Source organism: Hirundo rustica, chromosome 2 (genome assembly GCF_015227805.2).
Source record: "Hirundo rustica isolate bHirRus1 chromosome 2, bHirRus1.pri.v3, whole genome shotgun sequence".
In the NCBI taxonomy this organism is placed as follows: Eukaryota; Metazoa; Chordata; class Aves; order Passeriformes; family Hirundinidae; genus Hirundo; species Hirundo rustica.
The window spans coordinates 5,324,199-5,342,344 of record NC_053451.1 but is presented as its reverse complement, the minus strand read 5'-3'; the positions used below and the strand labels follow the sequence as shown (position 1 = coordinate 5,342,344).

The window sequence follows — 18,146 nt, the reverse complement described above, 5'->3', positions numbered from 1 at the left end:
AGGGATATGGACAACACAGACGTAGAGAGTTCACTCTCATCCTAGAAGTGGAGCCTTGCTGCCTGCACACATCCACCTGTCCCACCATTTCCCTAAGCATTTGGAGTTTCCACCATTCTTTTTTTTTTTCCTCATCCAACCCTTAACTTCATGAAGCTTCAGATTAAGCCTCTCATCCCCCTTTGCAGCCAGCCAGAGCACAGACTCCCTTTTCTCATGCATACACACACAGAGCCTCTCCTCCACCTAGTAGGAATCCTTCCAAATAAACACATTTCCCCTGCCTTGACAGATACTGCTCTTCCCCACAATCCCCATATTCAAGATCCCCTCCCACACTTAGTATCCCACTTGCTAGTTTGATACTACAGGTTTAGCTTCGCTGGATTCCTGCTCCCCTGATCAATCTACACTGCTTCCCGGCTCTGGAGCCCTACTATTCCCCTCATGACCATGTGCACCACCTCCCTCACGCTGAAAGCACTCCCTACCCCACATTCTGGCTCCCAGTGCTTCCCCAATCCCACTCCAATATATCTTTTTTACAATGACTCAAGTCCCAACTCCTCACATGCCTCTCTTCATGTACCACTCTCCCCAGCAAACCTCATTTCTTTATCCAGCTCCTCACATTTTTCCCTGCAGATGCCCATAGTTGAGTACTTCACACACCACAGCCCCCCATCCCTTCCTCACAGCACATCCAGGTGATCTAATATCCCACACAGCATCTCCCACCTTCTGGCTGCACGTTTCACCTTGTATCCCACTCCCTATATCCCTGCTGTGGATCTCTGTGCCCCAGCCCTTCACCTCAGCTCAGCCACAGAGTTCACACACGCAGCTCCCGCCCCACTTTTACACCAGCCCCTTTATCCCGGGACAGTCTTCATTCCCAATCCAACAGCCTCAGCCATCCTATATCCCAGCCCCTCACTGAGACTGGAATCTCACAGCCACCTCTCTAGTCCACCTACCACTGTCCTCTTCCACATGCCTCAGGGCAGCAGAGATCCGCCAGAGCTGCACCCCACAGCCCTCCACACAGCAGAGCCCCAGCGCATCTCCCGCACCACCGAGCATCCCACACATCCCTCCACCGAGCACAGCTCTTGGAGCATCCCGTGCACCACACCGCGACCCAGGACAGCCCACACATCCCTCCTCCCAACGCATCCCCTATGGCATCCCATACATTCCTCCATATATCACAGCCCCCGGGGCATCCCCTGCACCACAACGCGAGGCACAGCGTTCCATGTGCCGCTCCATACAGCACAACCTCCAGGGCTCCCAGGGCACCCCAAAGCCCCCCCAGACATCCCAGCACAGCTCCCAGAATATTCCTCCATACCCCACACAGCCCTCCATGGAGCACATTCTCCAGGCATCCCCTGCTCCCCCCACATTCCATGGAGTACAGATCCCAGAATATCCCTCATGCCCCACACATCCCTCCACGGAGCATAGCTCCTGCAGCATCCCCTGTTCCCAGCACATCCCTCCATGGAGCATATCCCCCAGGCATCCCCTGCTCCCCACACATTCCACGGAGCACAGCTCCCGGAGCATCCGCTGCTCCCCACACATCCCTCCGCGGAGCACATCCGCTGCTCCCCACACATTCCTCCATGAAGCACAGACCCCAAAGCATCCCCTGCTCCCCACACATCCCTCCATGGATCTCAGTCCCCCAGGCACCCCCTGCAACCCCCGAGCTCCCGTCGCCGCCTCCTTTGGGGCACCCCCGGGACCCCCCCGACTCGGGATCTTGGGGCGGGCGGTGCGGGTGCCGGTGCCCGGTGCCCGCCCCGCACTCACCGCGCTCAGCCCGGGGCCGGCGGGGGCGGCGCGGCGGCTCCGTCCCCCTCCCGCACACACACACAGGCTCCATTGTCCGCCGGCGCCTCCCCCCCCGCTCTCCGCGCACATGGTACCGCCCAGCGCAGCCCCTCGCGCCCGCTCCCCCCGCCCGCTCCCGCCCCCCCTCCCCCCCCTTTTCCCCACACCGGTTCTTCCCCCCCCCCCCCAGCGCCCCCCCCCGTCCCGCCGTATCCCGCAACCCGCGGAGAGAGGAATGGTACCGCCCGTCGCGCGCGCCCCGCCCCGGCAATGGTACCGTCCGCTACTCACTCGGCCGGCGACGGGACCGCCTCTCGCTCCCCGCGCCGCGCAGTGGTCTCGCCCGGCCCCCCCGCCCCGCCTCTCCTCAGCCAGAGGGAGGGGACTGCGGCCCTTCCCCCTTTGCCGCACGGCGGTACCGGCCGGGCTCTTAAAGAGACAGGCTCCCCTCGGCGCGCGGCCCCGCCCCTTCATTAACATAGCCCGGCCCCCCGCCCCGCGGCGGCCACGCCCCTTCCCCCTTTTAAAGAGACCGCGCGCCCGGGGCTTTTCTTAAAGGGGCCGCCTCCCCCGCCGCCCCCCCTCCCCTCCACCCCAAACTCCCCTCCGCGGAGTCGGGCGCAGAGAGCCGCCCTCCCTCCCCTGGTTTCCCGGACGGCGGGAAGGGTGCTCGCCGTGCTCCCGGTGCCCGCCAGGTACCGCAGGGGAGGCGCCCCCGGTGGGGCCGGGGAGGGGCCCTGGCGCTCCCCCTGAGGCGGCGCGCGCGGGGGGCCCGCCCCCACCCTGCGCGCCCCCCCCCCCCCCCCCCCAACGGCGGCACCCCCGTAACGGAAACGGCGCGCGGGGCCCCTGAGGGGCGGCGCGGTGCGGGATACGGCGTTCGGGATGCGGGATACGGGATGGCGCCGCCCGGCCCCGAGCCGGTGACCTGCCCGCCCTCTTCGGCACCGGCCTGCCCGGGCCCGCCCCGCTGCCCGTGCCGTGGTACCCCCGCCTCAACCTCGCTGCTCCCCACGAGGGGCATTCCACGCGCCCTGGGAATCGCCGCCAGCCCGATGGCACGGCCCGGGAGAACCGCAGGACCATCGTGGAGCGGCCCGGGCCGCTGGCACATGTCCCTTCCACACGTTTCTGAGGAAGGCGGGGTGAGAGCAGGGCGGGGGGAGGAATTTGTGGAGGAGAAGCGAGTCCCTCCTCCCCGGGGGCTGAGCACCCCGACTGCCCACCCGCCGAGTGACCCGAGGGCTTTCTCCTGATGAGAGAAAGCGCCGGGATAAGCAGCAGCTTGGAACTGAACAGGGAGGGACCAGGCTGTAATGGCAAACAGACACAACCTATCAACTCCTAAAAATGCTCAAGGGCCCCATCCTGGACAAATGCTCCGTGTTTGGGGGATTAGACATCAATGTAGTTTGGTTTCAAACTGGCAGTGAAGAGTTTTGAAGATTTGCAGCAATCCCCCGCCCTTTTCAGTCTGAGACTTACTCTGTGAAAAGACGGCTTTCAACATCCACTAATCCTTCTCCTTCCCCTCCACAAAAATGTTCTTAAAATGGGCGATCTCGTGGCTGTAAGGAAGAGGTCTCCAAGCCACCGGCGGCACACCGATGCAGCCGAACAGAGAAAGTCAGGGGATCAGTTTTGCTTATCCAGGCTGCCTGAATAACCTGTTTAGCCAATACAACACCAGTGAACAGAAATGCAGTGTCCTCCCTCCCCCTTTATCCTCAAACGACCCATTCTTTGTTCAACTCCCATCTTGTCCAACTCCCACTTTTAAGTAACTCAAGTCTTTGGAAGAAGACCCTTTTAGCGCAACATTCACGCTGGGCGTTGCTCTTGGCAGGCAAACCACCTCCTTCTCTTTGCTCAGCCTTCAATCTCTTTTTGTCCGTCTCTTCTCCTCCCCTTGTCCTTGCCCACTTGCATATACACCGTTAAAGAACTCTTTACAGCTTCCTGAGCACTGCCACAGTAGCTAATTATCACCTCTTAACCCAAATAGATACTCTTCCTTCAGGGAATACTTCTTAACCGTGGGGTTTCAGTCCCCTATGATTCACAGACCAGAGACCCGAAGCATTTCCCGCTGGACAGAGTCTCAGCCCACTGACACCTTTTATAGATAAGCCCCTGGGGCTACAAGTTCCCAGGATCCACGACCCGAAGGGGGAAATCTTTGGTCTCTGACAAGTCTTTCCACTCACTGACGCCAGCCCCACCTGCATCTTTACAGTGATCACGGCCAGCACCTTCTACAGCTGAAGTCTCGGTGAAACTGGAACCACCACCTTTGCTGCCATCGGTTCCAAACGCTCCTTTACCCGATGCTTAAACCTTGCCCATCTTTTTTACATTGATACAGGTCTCTTTTAACGCAACACCTGCAATTCCTCCTGTCCTTCGTGCATCCCACCATGCTGGCCAGGCAGCCCAGCATGGTGTAAAGAACAGAATGTACCTCACAATGCTTCCGACAGAAGATCCAGTCCCACTCTCACCGACACCAGGAACACATCGCGGTTTGCTTAAAAGGAAGTTGTTTGCCCTCGGCAGTAGAGGCTGGGATTTCTCTAAGGAGCCTAAGGAAGCCAGGCACCCAACTTCCGTTTTCCAAAGGCACCTTTGAAAATCCTACCCTGTGCCTCAATCCCGACACACGGGACAGCAGCGATAAAAAAACGAGGAGTTAGCAAACTGCCTTTTTTGTTCTCCCTCCTCTGACCCAGGACTTGGCTGTCTTGTCCCTTTAGGAGTTAGACCGGGGAAAACGATCACAAAATGCTACTAGTTTGCAGATGCTGTGGTTCCTCCGACTCCCCTCCCATCCCCCCGACCCCATCCCCCCACATTTCAAACAGTTATAAATGACTGTGCAACTCTGCAGGCAGCGGTCTCAAATAACCACACCAAGCCTCTCCCCTCCAACGGCTTTAAGTCTCTTCCTTCCTTTCTCTGGGGCTCCGGAGAGCAGCGATCAAGGTGCTTTGCTTCACTCTCAACAGTTAAGTTGCTACTTCACCCACCACCTTTGGGAATCCGCCACAGCAGTGAATTCCCAAGGCTGTCCTTGAAGGGTTTTACCAAGGGAACTGACAACAACAGGCTCTAAAACGATCCTAACTGCGAAGACAGGTTATAAGCCGGGATTTCAGGTAGTAGAGCCCCAGATGGTGGGACCGTCCCCACCAGCCTCGAGAAGAGCCCCCTGTACTGGGGTCTTGTCCTCCCCTGGCCAAGCTCATAGAGCTGCCCCAGAGAAACCAGCTGTCCCGACTCTTTAGAGCACTCCGGCAAATCCAAGAACATCTTGGAAGCATTACAGCTCTCACCACACTGCGTACGCTTTCCTCACAACTCCCTGTCTGCAGCGAGGGCAGGAGATCAGCCTATCTATTCTAAAGCAAGGCCCTCTTCCATTAGAGCAAACCAAGCCTAAGGAAAGTTGCCACAGGAGCTCCGGTTCTGCGGAGCAGACAGATCAGACGAGATAGCCCAGCCAGCAAAATACATTTGCATGACACTTTCTGTACATGGTTCAGAGCATGGCACACCCCGATCACAGCTTTTATTCTCTTCAAGGGCCTGGCCCTGCAAACACTTAATTTTACATGTGTAAGTAGAGTCCCACTGAAGCACAATGGAGCTACTCATGCAAATAAGATTGAGAGCGTGTAGGGCTGTGGCTCTGTTTCACTGTTCCATCTGCAGCAGACCCAGTTTTAGAGGATCCTGCCATGCTCTCAGTTATTGCCGCTCACTTGTGCCAGTTAAACTATTTATGCAGCTACACGCATAGGTGAGCTGTTTAAACGATCCTACTTTTTTTTCTTCTTTTTTTAAAAAAAGCCCTACTAACAAGGACAAAACCTTAACACCAGATCAGCTCTGATGTAGATTTCATCCCCACAAGCAGCTGAACTGGCACAACTGGAGGAGGTGGAAATATCTGAGAAGCTGGAACTTTTGAAGATGGGACTGAGGGAAAGTGAAATTGAGACCTGGATCCTTAGCATGTGAAGGCTGGAGACATTACCCTTTTCTGAAGGCACACCCTGCCCCGACCATCGACTGTCTGAAGCGGAGCCTTCTCCAACCACATACACAGTCATTCCACATGAAAGACTTTCACCTCAAATACAACAGTAGATTGGGCCTTTTCAATCAATAATGTTTAAAAAGAAAACCTTGCCTCAAGGAAAGCTGTCAGCAGCAAGAAGAATCTGACACCAGCCCCTATACCCAGGATCAGGGATGGGCACTCCTCCTTGCAGGTAAAGGATGTCAACACCATGCACCATGTAGCCAGTATGTTGCTGCTTCTGCAGTTACAGGACCCCTTACTATTAAATGCTTTGACCATGGGCCATTTGGGCCATGCAAAGTGTTCCTTAACAATTTTTTGTTTTGTTTTAAGTTTATGGGCAATTCTATCTCTAGCAACCCTGTGCTGAAATTGCATCACGTATTTCCTGTCTGCCCAGGCAAGATTTCCCTCTTTCAATGCGATTCTAACCTTCCAGCAGGGAAGCTCAACTAGCTCCTTAAGAGCTTTGCTCTCTGCACTGCTTCCCGACCTTCACTCGTACACACCTGCACAAAGTGGGTATAAAACACCATCACGGTTGGAAATCAAGAGCACACACCATTAGGAGGATGTTTTGCTTTGTTTGTTTGCTTTAGGTTTGGTGGGTTTTTGCCCTCTTTTGTGCTCCCCTGTAAATGATCAGAGTAGCTGTGGGACAAGAGAGATCAGTCTCTATGAAACCATTTTCTTACAAGCTTTGAGGTTTACACTGCTGCATGCTCTAATGAGCCTTCTCAAAAGGAAACAACCCATTCCTGTAAGGAATCCAGGTGATTATGGTTTGCATACCACCGTGATCTCTCTGCATGGGCACTGGGGAGTTGCCTTCATGAATCTTGCTGCAGGATGAAGTCTGAAGCTGGACAGTGTGAAAGAAATGGGAAAGGACCACAGGGAGGGGTAGTTTAACATCCATTGTTAACTTGGGGAAAAAAAAAATCTTATTTCAGAAAGTCTTTTATTTATTGTAAATCATTCCTAAAAGATTAGGAAATCAAGCCTGGGGGAGGGGGAGAGATTGTTGTGGCTTTCTTTCTTGTGCAGTTTCTTTTAGTATTAGACATTAACCCGAGTCTCCTCAGTTTTGCTGAGCCTCCATCATCCAAACCACCAGAGAATATTTTTAACATACTTCGGGGGAACAGAACCTCTGCATCCCATTGCGGGTGGGACTTCACAGCCTCCCAGAGGAGGGAAACGTCTCTCTATCCATACCTATGTCAATAGCCACATACAGTCACACACACACCCCCAAAACACACGCATATGCAAACCCCACCTCTGGTGAAAAAATGACTTGTAAGTCACCTACATCAATGACTACTGCCCAGCTGGCTGCACAGGGCATGGAGCTGTGCTGGGAATGAGACTGGCTGATGGATCTGACCAGCACTGGCTGCACATCACCCCAAAGCAAAAGTGTGCAGATGATGGCAAATTCACCTGAGCAAGAAAGGCCCTGCTCTCACTTTCCTGTCTGCACTGAAAAGAGAGAAACAGTTGACATCCTGCTTTCCTGTTCACATGAACACCCAAACAGTGTGAGCCTCAATCAAGTTTGGGCTGGAACGTGACTGTGCCTGTGGTTAAAATATTCTTCTGGACATCCAGAGAGACTTAGAGTTGATCTGCCCCACTTGAAGACATTATTTCACATCAGACACTCTGGTGTGCATCACTTTGTGATGAACAAATCCTCTGTATGAAAAAGAAATTCCAGTTGCAGGATGCTCTTGCCCATTTAGAAAGCCTTTTCTCAAGTCAGTAAACAGGTATGAGACAAATATCATAGCGATAAATGCTCAGCTGTATCTCCTATAATTAAAACATATTTAAAAAAAAACAGGGAGAAGAAAAAGGAGAACATATACTGATTCAGAAGGGAAATCAGGTAAACAGAATCTGGGGAAGCATATGCTCATGCAACACACGAAAAATATGAACTCATACCAAACAAAGGTGGGAAATTTTGGCACAGAGAAGACTTCAGAACCAATGATTGCCCAGAAATACTGCTTCCACCACACTGTCCCCATGTTTTACAGAGAACTGCTAACACACACTGAGGGCTGTGGTGCTACCAGAATTTGTCTGTGGAACTGCCTGACCCTTGAGCCTTTTAAGATTCTCAGGCATGACTTTACACTCTCTTTGTATGTGTATGGCCATCTTTGACATCAGTGAGAACAGACACGGCAGCAGCTCACAGAATTGCCAAACTCACCTCCTGCTTCCCTTCAGCCACCTGCTGAGCCTGGTACAAGCCACCAAGGCCCCTTAAACAGCCACGTTCTCTGTGCTGCCTGCCCACAGCGCTGGGGCACGCATGTGCACCTTCATGGTGTAAAACCGAGCAAACAAAATTTCAGTCCCAAAGCAACATTTCTGAGAAAGCCATAAGCAGATGAAGAAAGCACCTCTCATTAGAAGCATCCTTCTCACAGGATAAATAGGAGGCTAAAACTGCCCTCAGACAGACAGAAGAAGTCATCTGTCGCCAACACATACAACAGCTCTCCTGGCATAAGGGGCTTTTTGTGCCTTCCAGCACTGCTCCTCCAGCATCCAGCTGCTCAGGCTACCCGCCTGCTGCACAACAGGCCAGCAATGTGGACAGATTCCACTCGTGCTGCCCTTACAGTCAGCACAGAGTTGTTTGAGGGTAAAATTTTGCTTGTGTCTCTCCTCCTAGGCTACGAAGAAATAAAAACAACTTCAGCATGAATTCCCCTCTAGACTGTGCACAAAGAAACCAAGCCCCCACTGTACCACAGACTGGCCCATTAAAGCAAATGGTTACATTCTTGCTATGAAAAAGTAGGCGTTGTTGTCTGTTTTGCGAGGCAGAAATCAATATTCCCGCCTCCTCTCCTTCTGCTGTTTCACCTTGAGATACTCATGCTCAGTTAGATGAGATCTGAGTCTTACTCACTGTTACTGCAAGTTTTCTCTCTCCAGCATTTCACAGGGTCACGGGTGTTCTTGGAGTCCTAACCTGCCTGTAATTTACCGCCAGCTCCCTAAACTGATCACCACTAGTGACTGAAGTAGTGACTGATTCTCCTTCCAAATCACACCACTGCAGCCATTTCTAACTATTTATCTACACCCCCTGTCTCTGTCATTTTCCTCCCTGTGTCCTCCAGTAACATCCCTCTTTCTGCCACAGCCTCTCTCCTCTCCAGACCCCTATAATTCACCCCCTGGTGCTAGCCTCTCCTGTACTGTGGCCATCTTGTAGAAACGACGTTCTACTGTGAAATGCCCCTCCTGCTCTCACTCTCCCTCTAATCCAACTGTGGGGGGTAGCTTGGTTAAGTCTATAAACTTGGGGAGCGGAGGGCTGAGCAAGGGGGGAAGGACCTGAGTGACTGATGCTCAGCCCAGGCAAGCCTGAGACTGGCAGGGAAGATAAGCCAGGACCACAACTCAGCAGCTGCTCCTTCAACCAGGTTTCCCTGCGGCACTTCAGATTCAGGGCCCGGACCGATTCCCACAGATCAGGTAGCAATAATGCCAGGCTGACTGGGCTGTTCTGATGAGTCCTCTTGGATGCAGCTCTGCCTACAATCATGCCTGCCTCTGACACCTAAGGATTAGACAACTGCAATATGGTCTGTTTGGCACCATGCTTTAAATCCATTCATAAACTGGAGGCAGCGCAGAATTCAGCGCTCAGTTAGATAAGCCGTCTCTCACCCACGATCATTCTCACATTTGTGCTCCATTTTAATGCCATCTGACCACTGGCTCCCAGAGAGATTTTAATGTGTTCCTGTTGACCCCTAATGCCTTGCAATGCAGAACCCTTCCCAGCAGACATATCACCTCTTATATTCCCTAGAAGCTGAAAAGACACCAGGTACTCTAGCACAGGTACCTAGGAGAGTAGAGCTGAGCGCTGTTCAGTCTTTAGTTTGCCATTGTTTTCTGGTGACAGTCTGATGAAATTGCTTGAGTTATAATGAAGACAGTTTTCATTATCTGTCATTTAAAAATGTCAAAGGAGCTTAGACTGAATGGAAAGGTGCAACCTGTTGTTTCAAATAGCTTTTGATGAAAGAAATACATTTCAAAAGTACCAGCCACTGATTTACAGGTGTTGTACCAAAATTACATAAAACAGAGAGGCGCCTCCAAAGAAAACAAGCAGATTTCCGCCTTTGCTCTTTAGATTAGACATTAGCTTATCCTTAGTATGGTGCTGACTTTCTTCTGCAGTAATCATCAGCTTTCAGATCTGCGAGGTCTCAGATGATAAGGGACACCACCAACAAAACCAGGACTCTTCAGTATTAGAGGGCACTCAAGAGTTTTGGCTTAGCTATATAAATGCTTCCCTCTTGTTCTTTTCCATTTTTTACTTACACATTCCTATGGTGCAAACTATGGACCACTTTACCAACAGATGTCATGACTGGACATACTTCTGCCCAAACATTTTGCTAGTCCCTGTCCGCTAATGGTGCTGGCCTCTCACAGCTGAACTGCAAGAACAGACTGCGTGAATGTTCCTAAGTTCATCTGAGCACAAAATCTGCCAGCTTATTTTAAATCATGCCAGGCTATTCCCCAGCAGGAATACATCTGCTGACAATACCTGCCTTGCAGGTCCTGAGAGACACCTGGGACAGCATGCTTCTTTCCATCTATATCCTTTTAATTCAGAGCATGATATTTAACATGCGAGCTGGTGCTGCACAAGGGACCAGCCTTGGTAATGGAACTCTGATGGGACACCCCCTGTGCCTTGACTGGCTTACGACACGGGCTGTTCCTACACACAACCTGCACCTTTTGCCTGCCCTCTCTGTCATAACAAAACAAAATTAACACCAGCAGTCCATCCAGCATGCAAGAAATGCAGGTAATACTGTGTGCAGTGTCCTTAGAAATCACTTGTATTTTTGGTAAATGCTTTAATATGAGCATCCAGCACCAAGAGTGTAGCAGGAATCTCCTGTAAATATTTAAACGCTGAAGCACAGGTACCTTCCACTTTAGAATCTGATAACAGATTGCTGCTGCTCTATCCAGTGACACAACTTCAGCCTGCCTGGACCCCATGCAAGTCAGCTGGCTTCCACTTCCAAGTCCTTATTTCCCCCATGTGCAGAGACTGAAGTGTCCCCTGAGCGTTCCTGCTCTTGGTGGTGTGTATGATGTTCAAAATTAAGATGATAGTGAGGAAGGAGAAAAGGGCTGAGCCTTAGGATGGTGGCTTCTGAAAGTCACAGATGTGAGGAAGAAATAAGAGTTGTTCTGAGACCTGATCACTCCAATGTCTTGTTTCCATTAGGACAATGTTTACCAGGCATTTACTTGAGTCATCATTACAAAGCATCTCCCAAAGAAAAGGGTTTATGTTCCTGGCAACGTGTTCCAAAAAAACGCGTCCCCAGCTCCCTGCTGCCATAAGCAAGCGCAACTCCAATGATTTCAATAAAGCTGCACTTTCTGTGGCCCTAAGGCTATAACACTACAGTAAACAAAGCCAAATTCCATAAACCAGATGCTTTAAGGTCTGAATCCAAGTCTTAAATGTCTTACAGATACGATCCACCAAAAGATGGCTGAACCCACACCATCAGCTGGCTGTCACTGAAATGTTTCAGCCACCAGCGGAACACAAACCCCAGGGCTTCATCCTGGGACACCAGCCCACTCCTTGAAAGGGCAGTGGTACCTCACTTCTCTAGGATCTGTGCTGTGCCAGCACTCTCAGCCTCTCTGCTGAGTCCTCTGCCCTCTCCAAAAGGAAATCCCTGCTCCCCACACTAGTGGCCACAAGGATGAGTTTGAGAAACAAAATGCTGACACCAAAACCAAACGACCTTACAATATCAGCCGCTTATCACTCCAGCTTCCTCATCTCCCCATCGTACAACTTGCTTTCCCTTTACACCTCCCTTTACAAACAATCACTGCTCAGTCCAAGGAAGGGCCAGCTCAAGGCTCTTGCCAGATCAGGTGTGGGATACACTGGCACATGGTAAAAGAAGACCCACGGCTGAGTTAGATGACAGTGCACATCCTGGAGTAATGTAATGCTGGATAGTTGTTCAGGACTGAGTGAACGCAGCAAATGAATGGCCTTTCCAGCTTCAGAAGTGGTCCCTGAAGGGCAGCAGTAAGGGACTCTGGCTTGACACTATAGTCCGGGGAATGTACTGCACACAGCTCCAGTGAGTAATGCTAAAAATCCATAGGCAAAGGAAACGTTTTAAAACAGAGGAGGAAAATCTACTTGAAATCAATACCGTGAAGATCTCTAAAAGGAAACACTGCAAAAAAGGACACATTTGCCACATATAAATTTTTAATGATATCTTGTAGTTTTAACAAAGCATTAAAAATCCCAAACAAACAAAAAAAGAAACCCCAGTTGCTGTAATACACCTGAGAGAGCAATCATCCTCACATGGCAAAATATGATTTTCACACTTGGTAAATGAAATAACTCTGCTGCATCCCAAGGCCAGGGTTAGGGTGTAAGGTGAGCTGTTAATGGAAGGTTAGAGACCACAAAACAGCTCTTCAGGGAGCACCTTTCAGACGCTCTTTTCGTGCGCAGCAGTAATCAGAAGGTAGTGGTAGAACACACTAAAGTCACTGTCACTGGCAGTGGCTCTAACTGTGCAGTCACCAGCTGATAGCTTGGATTAAGATAGCTGGCTCACGTGCCCGTGCTCCTCTGACTCAGGAGAAGGCTCACGCTCTTGTAAAAGCAGTCCTGTATTCTTTCATCTCCCTCCTGGCATGCCTTCTGCAGCACACCAGGGTTAACCACTCACTCTCTTCTCGAAGATGAAGAGTGAAGCTGCAGAGCTGAGACAACAAACTTTGCAACCGCATACCACCTAAAGCCTCTGCACCATTAAAAGAAAAGCAAGCACAGAAAATCAAGGAAAATCCTGATCACAGGCCATGCTGGTAGGAACCCAATGACATTCAGAATCTGTCCTGTATCAGCATGCTAGACTGCTGGATCCTACACGATTTGCCAATCATTCGGGAACATGAGAGAAGTGAAGCCTGTGGGGAGTCAACACGCCCCAGAGGTACATTCAGATATTTACAACAAAAAACCCAAGTGGAATCAGCAAGAGGAAGAAGCACAGAGAAAAACACTACGTGATCTAGCACCAAACAAGACACGTGGCTTAACAAGATGCTTTAGAGTATCTGGCTCCATAAATTAGACTGTGATTCCTAGATCTTTAGCTCCCAGCTCCTGCTGATTTCTGAGTATAAAGGGGATGTTTGTCACTCCCAAGATCAGACGCCAGCTCGAATGCCTTTCAAGAGGTACACAGATGAGCATGTTCCTAGGGAAGAACAAGCTAGAGCTAAGCCTTCAAACGAGCACAAGGAGAACCTCCTGCCCACAGACAGGAAAGTGGTAACCTCCTTCACTTCCTTTGTGGCTTTAACCTAAACCACAACTCCTCCCTTTGGGTTAGAAGTCTCTTCCACTCATTCAGATGTTTGTCAGCTTGTCTCTCTAATACCCAGCATTCGTCACTGCCACATAGGAAAAAAACCCAGCTCTCTTCTTTTTCCCTCTCTCCCACACCCCTTTCGCAGTTTCTTCCCTAAACAAGAATGGCTTCAATGCATGGGAAAGCAAGTCTAAACTACAGCTCTTCAGGCACAGGCACAGAAATTAGCAATTGCAACATAAGGGGGCTGGGAGAAAAGAGATGTTGGCATACAGGCTACTCCAACATTTGGGAATGCTGGCAGTGAGGAAACATTGCTGCCAGCAGGAAGAGCGATGCCAAAACAACTCACAGGGCTTTTCCATGAGCGCAAGCACTCCTTCCCGGCCCAGGGCGAAACATCCCTCCTGCTCCCCAGGAGAGCTCCAGAGCATGGATGAGGTGCTGAAAGCGAAGGGCGGAGCGGGATGAGCACAGGGCAGAGCAGTGGTGCCACTCGGGAGGCCCTCCCTTTGTACAGGGAGGTGAGAAGGACAGACCCCATTATCTCCAGCGTGGGGCAGGGAGAGGCGGCAGCTCCCCCCCAGAGATCCCATCTTCTGCTGAATCGAGGTTTAACGACGTGCCAAACAGCGGCTCCCACCCAAAACACTCCCGGTCCAAAGGCTTGACCTTAAGATATCCAGGTGTTACTGGAGTTTTTAGAGATGGTTAGGCCTCGTGAAATACTGGAGCAGTTTTTTGAGCAGGCATTTTTTTGCTACGCGCCTTTACCTGGTAGTCAGAGAGGTACTCAATGGGAAACCTCTCCCACAGCTCCCATTGCGACACACAACCGGGCAGCCACACAGGGAGCTGGGTGATGCAGTCACTCCCTTGCCACCTGCCACTCCCAGGACAGTTCAGGGCTGTGCACTGTGAAAGAACAAGCTTTTCATCCCTTCAAGATTTTCAGAAATTTCAAATAACTGTTCTACATCTGATCAGCTCCAAAAAAAGAAAACCCCGAAAAAAGTAGTTTTCAAAATTTCTACCTAGAAACTATGACTAAATTAATTAAATGCAAGGTTTCATTTCACCTTCTTGAAATGTTTCATTTTAACAGCTTTAAAATTTTTCTCCATTTTTTTTTTCCTAAGATGAAACGCAAAACTGGAGTCAACTTTTCCTGAAAATAGCAACAATTCTGGCAAATCAGCAATTTTCTAAGAAAAACTATCTCTGGAGAAAAATCCTAGCAAAACCTAGTTCTGTTACTTCCTCCCAACACCACAAAAGAATATGCCTCCATGGTGTAATTCACCCTTAAGTTTCATAGCAACTCTGATTCAGACATATTGCACACACAGATATTAGAATATGCCTTTGACATCACCAGCACAATGCAAAACAGCGTATATACAATATGGCCAAGCAACGCTGCTATGGAAACCCTTGCTCTGAATTCCCGTGTACGGGGTGTTTAAATTCCTATCCCTAATATCGCCTCAACAGAATTCTGTGTACTTTATTCGCTCAAGTCATCTCCTTCTTTCTGGGAGGACTCTCCCTCCTGGAAAAGAAAGATGTTTTTGTGGGTGAAGCAGAAGGTGATGAGACCTGTGCCGCGTTCCTGGTTCTGCCATATACACCAGCTCCATCAGCTGCAGCAGGAGAAGTAACTGATCTGTGCCTCAGTTTCTGCAGCCGTAAAATGGAAATAAGATGACGTGCTACTTCGGGTATGACTCGAATGTGCTTAGAAATCCTTTGTGACAGCCAGAGGATGCATGCATTCCTATTTGTTATTCTGTAGGCGAGGAGTTACTGTCCTCTACAGACCTATGCTGATGATCCCTCTATGTTGGAGAACCAAATCAGGAAGTACAGTCGCCCACTCATGTAGCGAACAGATAAGTAATAAAGCAGCACACTTGCCAACTCCCAAGGAGGTGGTTTCTTAAAAAGACATAGGAAGCTTTCGTGTTTTGATGCTGACTAATTTCAGAAAGTTCCCATTTCGCTCTTCGTTTTAAACTTCAAAAAACATGTTTACCTGATATTCTGAAGGGTCTTCTGCTAGGGAGGATCAGACCGGCCAGACTGACGGTAACACTGCCGGAAGAGGACTCTATCTGTCCATCTCCCCCAGTTGCCAGGTGCTCCCGGTGGCCCTAGCGGTACCTTCCAGGTCTCACCTCGACAAGGAGAGGACACTGCAGCCAGCAGTGGCCACCTGAAACGATGCCAGCTGCATCCTGGGACGTACGGCACCACCTCCCGCAAAATCTGAGCGGAATGTGCAACCTAATAAGCATCACCCAGCAGCCAAACTCACCCCTGCAATCCGGTGATCGCAAATGCAGATTAACTCACATTTGTCTGATGGTGTAATTGCCAGACTGCACATTCAAATGAGTATTTGTTTAACTGTGTGATACACAGATAGAGCTGATACACATGAGGCCAAATTTACCCCTGTTGTAATTTCCCTAACTCCAGTAGCAATTACTCAAAGGACTAATTTGGCCCACAGTGTTTCCTAGTACATGTGATTCATCATTTCTTTCCTATAACAAAGAATAATACGCTGTTTCAATCAGTGGTGATGTCCTGGCCTCCTTGAGGCTGCCGGACTCCCTGCTTAATCAGACATAAAACAAATCACTTGCAGAGGCAGAGGCGTACAAGCATGCTTTAATTACAATATTGTAACACCAATTAGAGATCTATCTAATCGAGGACTCAGTACTTCCTACTCGAGTATTACTCCCATGTTGGGATAATTACTGCTAATTAAGCTTGGAACTAATTAGGCCAAATGATCTCATTTATACCAACATAGATGACTTCTAGGAGTTCACACACACACAAAAAAAAAGTCCAAGGGTGATTTTATCATTCCTGGACTCATCAGCACTTCACTTTCTAAATGGACTGGCCTTTCCCAATAGACAATCCCTGCTAGAACTCAAGTCCCAAATCTCAGATGATCACACATTCTCCCAAGGTGGAGAAACACTCTCTGAAGGCGTTTCAGTTGGTCGGCCCAAGTCACCTTCTATTCTAATCGACACAGTGGATTAACAGAATCGTGTCCTGGTTAATTCCAAACCTCCAGGCCACTCTCACACAGTTATTGTTATAGTTCTCAGTGCACTCAGCACTACCCACACCCCCAGGATAGCTGCACACAATAAGGAGGTTCGCTGCAGGGTGCAGTGCAGCGTTAAGACAACAACTGAAAAAAAAAAAAAAAAAACAAAACACCACAACCCACCCAAAACAACTCTCAAAAAATGACAACAGTCACAGGTACTTGTTGAATGATTTGCATCAATCCTGCTTAAAATCCGAAATATCATCCCAAAACCACTCAGTAATGGTAGCTCAGCTGTGCTGGAAGTGATGGCTGAGGACAAGGGCTGACTCTGGCTAATGGAGCTACTGTCTGTGCAACAGGACTTCCCATGTCCACACTGTCACTGTATCTAACAAAGTAGGCTTCATACTGCAGTCAGAAAAATAAAGGACGACCCATGAAGCTGTATTTATGTTGCAGTTTCTCCTCCTCCCCCCCAGCCCCAAAATTCTGCACCAGCTCAGCACTGAGATTCTCAGGTTGAAGTGTCACCAAGGCAACTTCCATTTAGACCTGCTCTTGGCTCATGGAAACAAGTCACAAGCAGTAAGGAGGGTGTTCCCCACCCAATGGTTGAAGGTGGTGGGGTAAAACAAACCTTAAAAATAAAACCTTTACATCTTGTCTGGGTATTTTGGGGACTATGAGTTAGCTTCTCACCCAAAGGCAGATTGCACCAGTGGCATGATTTCCTTCTCCAGTGTTGGCTGATTTCAGATTCATGGCTGAGTGATGGAAAAATGCCACCTACCAGAACACCAGTCCCACCTCTACAAGTGACTGGACATCTTGCAAATGAAAGGGAAGGACCAGTATCCAAGAACTGGCTGGGGGCACTCATCCTGGCACCCATCCATCTGCTCTACCAACTTCACAAACCTACACAGTCTCTTGTCCCTGGGCACCTCAACACCTCTGCTTTGCCTGTGGTGTCTGCAGAGGCTGCAAACCAGCAGGTCTGTGCTAACAGACAGCTACAGGTAACTCAGGAAAGGTTCAGTCACAGTCACTGCATGTCTATTCTTCCAACTCCTGCCTCAAAATCAAGCCTTACAGGACCCACTTCAAGGTGCAGCATTGCTTTCTCCTTACTTCTGCCTTTCTCTCACCAGCTGCCTTTATTACTCCTAAAGCTTCCTCCTAAACACTTCATTTTCTCACGCTTTCTTGTACTTCAGGCTGGAATCCTGAAGCCCCCGAACCCAGGAATTCACCATTGTCTCCAGGTCTTCTTCCAGCCTGCCCCTTTATCCTCACAGCGATCATTGTTCCCTGGTGAGTCACCGACACCCCTCCCTTCTCCCCTCCAAATGCCTCCTGAACAATCTTCTCTTTTCCAAAGCCTGTCAAAACTGAGCCCAGCAGGATTCCCTACACCAACCTGACCTGGTTACAATACCTCCTGGAACTGATCCTCCAGCTGTCTGTGAAATTTCTGTAGAAGTGCCACTTCTTTATGCAGTACCATTAGCAGAAGACTAATAAATAATGTACAGGAATAACACAATCCCCAATAAACAATGTACTGCTTCTTCTCCTATTTTCTTAAGTGAGCAACATGGATCCTAAATCTGATCTCCCCCTCCAGTTGTTACCCAATCCTCATCTCAGCTACCAAACTCTCTCCTCCCTCCCCTAGCAAGCCTGTCATTCC

The 18,146-nt window shown here is 49.8% G+C and overlaps 1 protein-coding gene across 5 annotated transcripts in view; it reads right to left on the bottom strand.

Annotated features, from left to right (window-relative positions):
• Positions 1–18,146, bottom strand: part of BCL9 (BCL9 transcription coactivator) — a 57,592-nt gene that overhangs the window by 27,756 nt on the left and 11,690 nt on the right. Inside the window, exon 1 of one of the 5 annotated variants that reach the window (XM_040055514.2) lies at positions 2,843–2,960. The exons of 2 other annotated variants lie outside the window; for them this stretch is intronic. The gene's annotated coding sequence lies outside the window, so the exon portion shown is untranslated. Of the gene's footprint in view, positions 1–1,821; positions 1,897–2,133; positions 2,168–2,842; positions 2,961–18,146 lie in introns of those variants that run through there. 2 more of the 5 variants (XM_040055512.2, XM_040055511.2) reach the window with 2 other exon arrangements.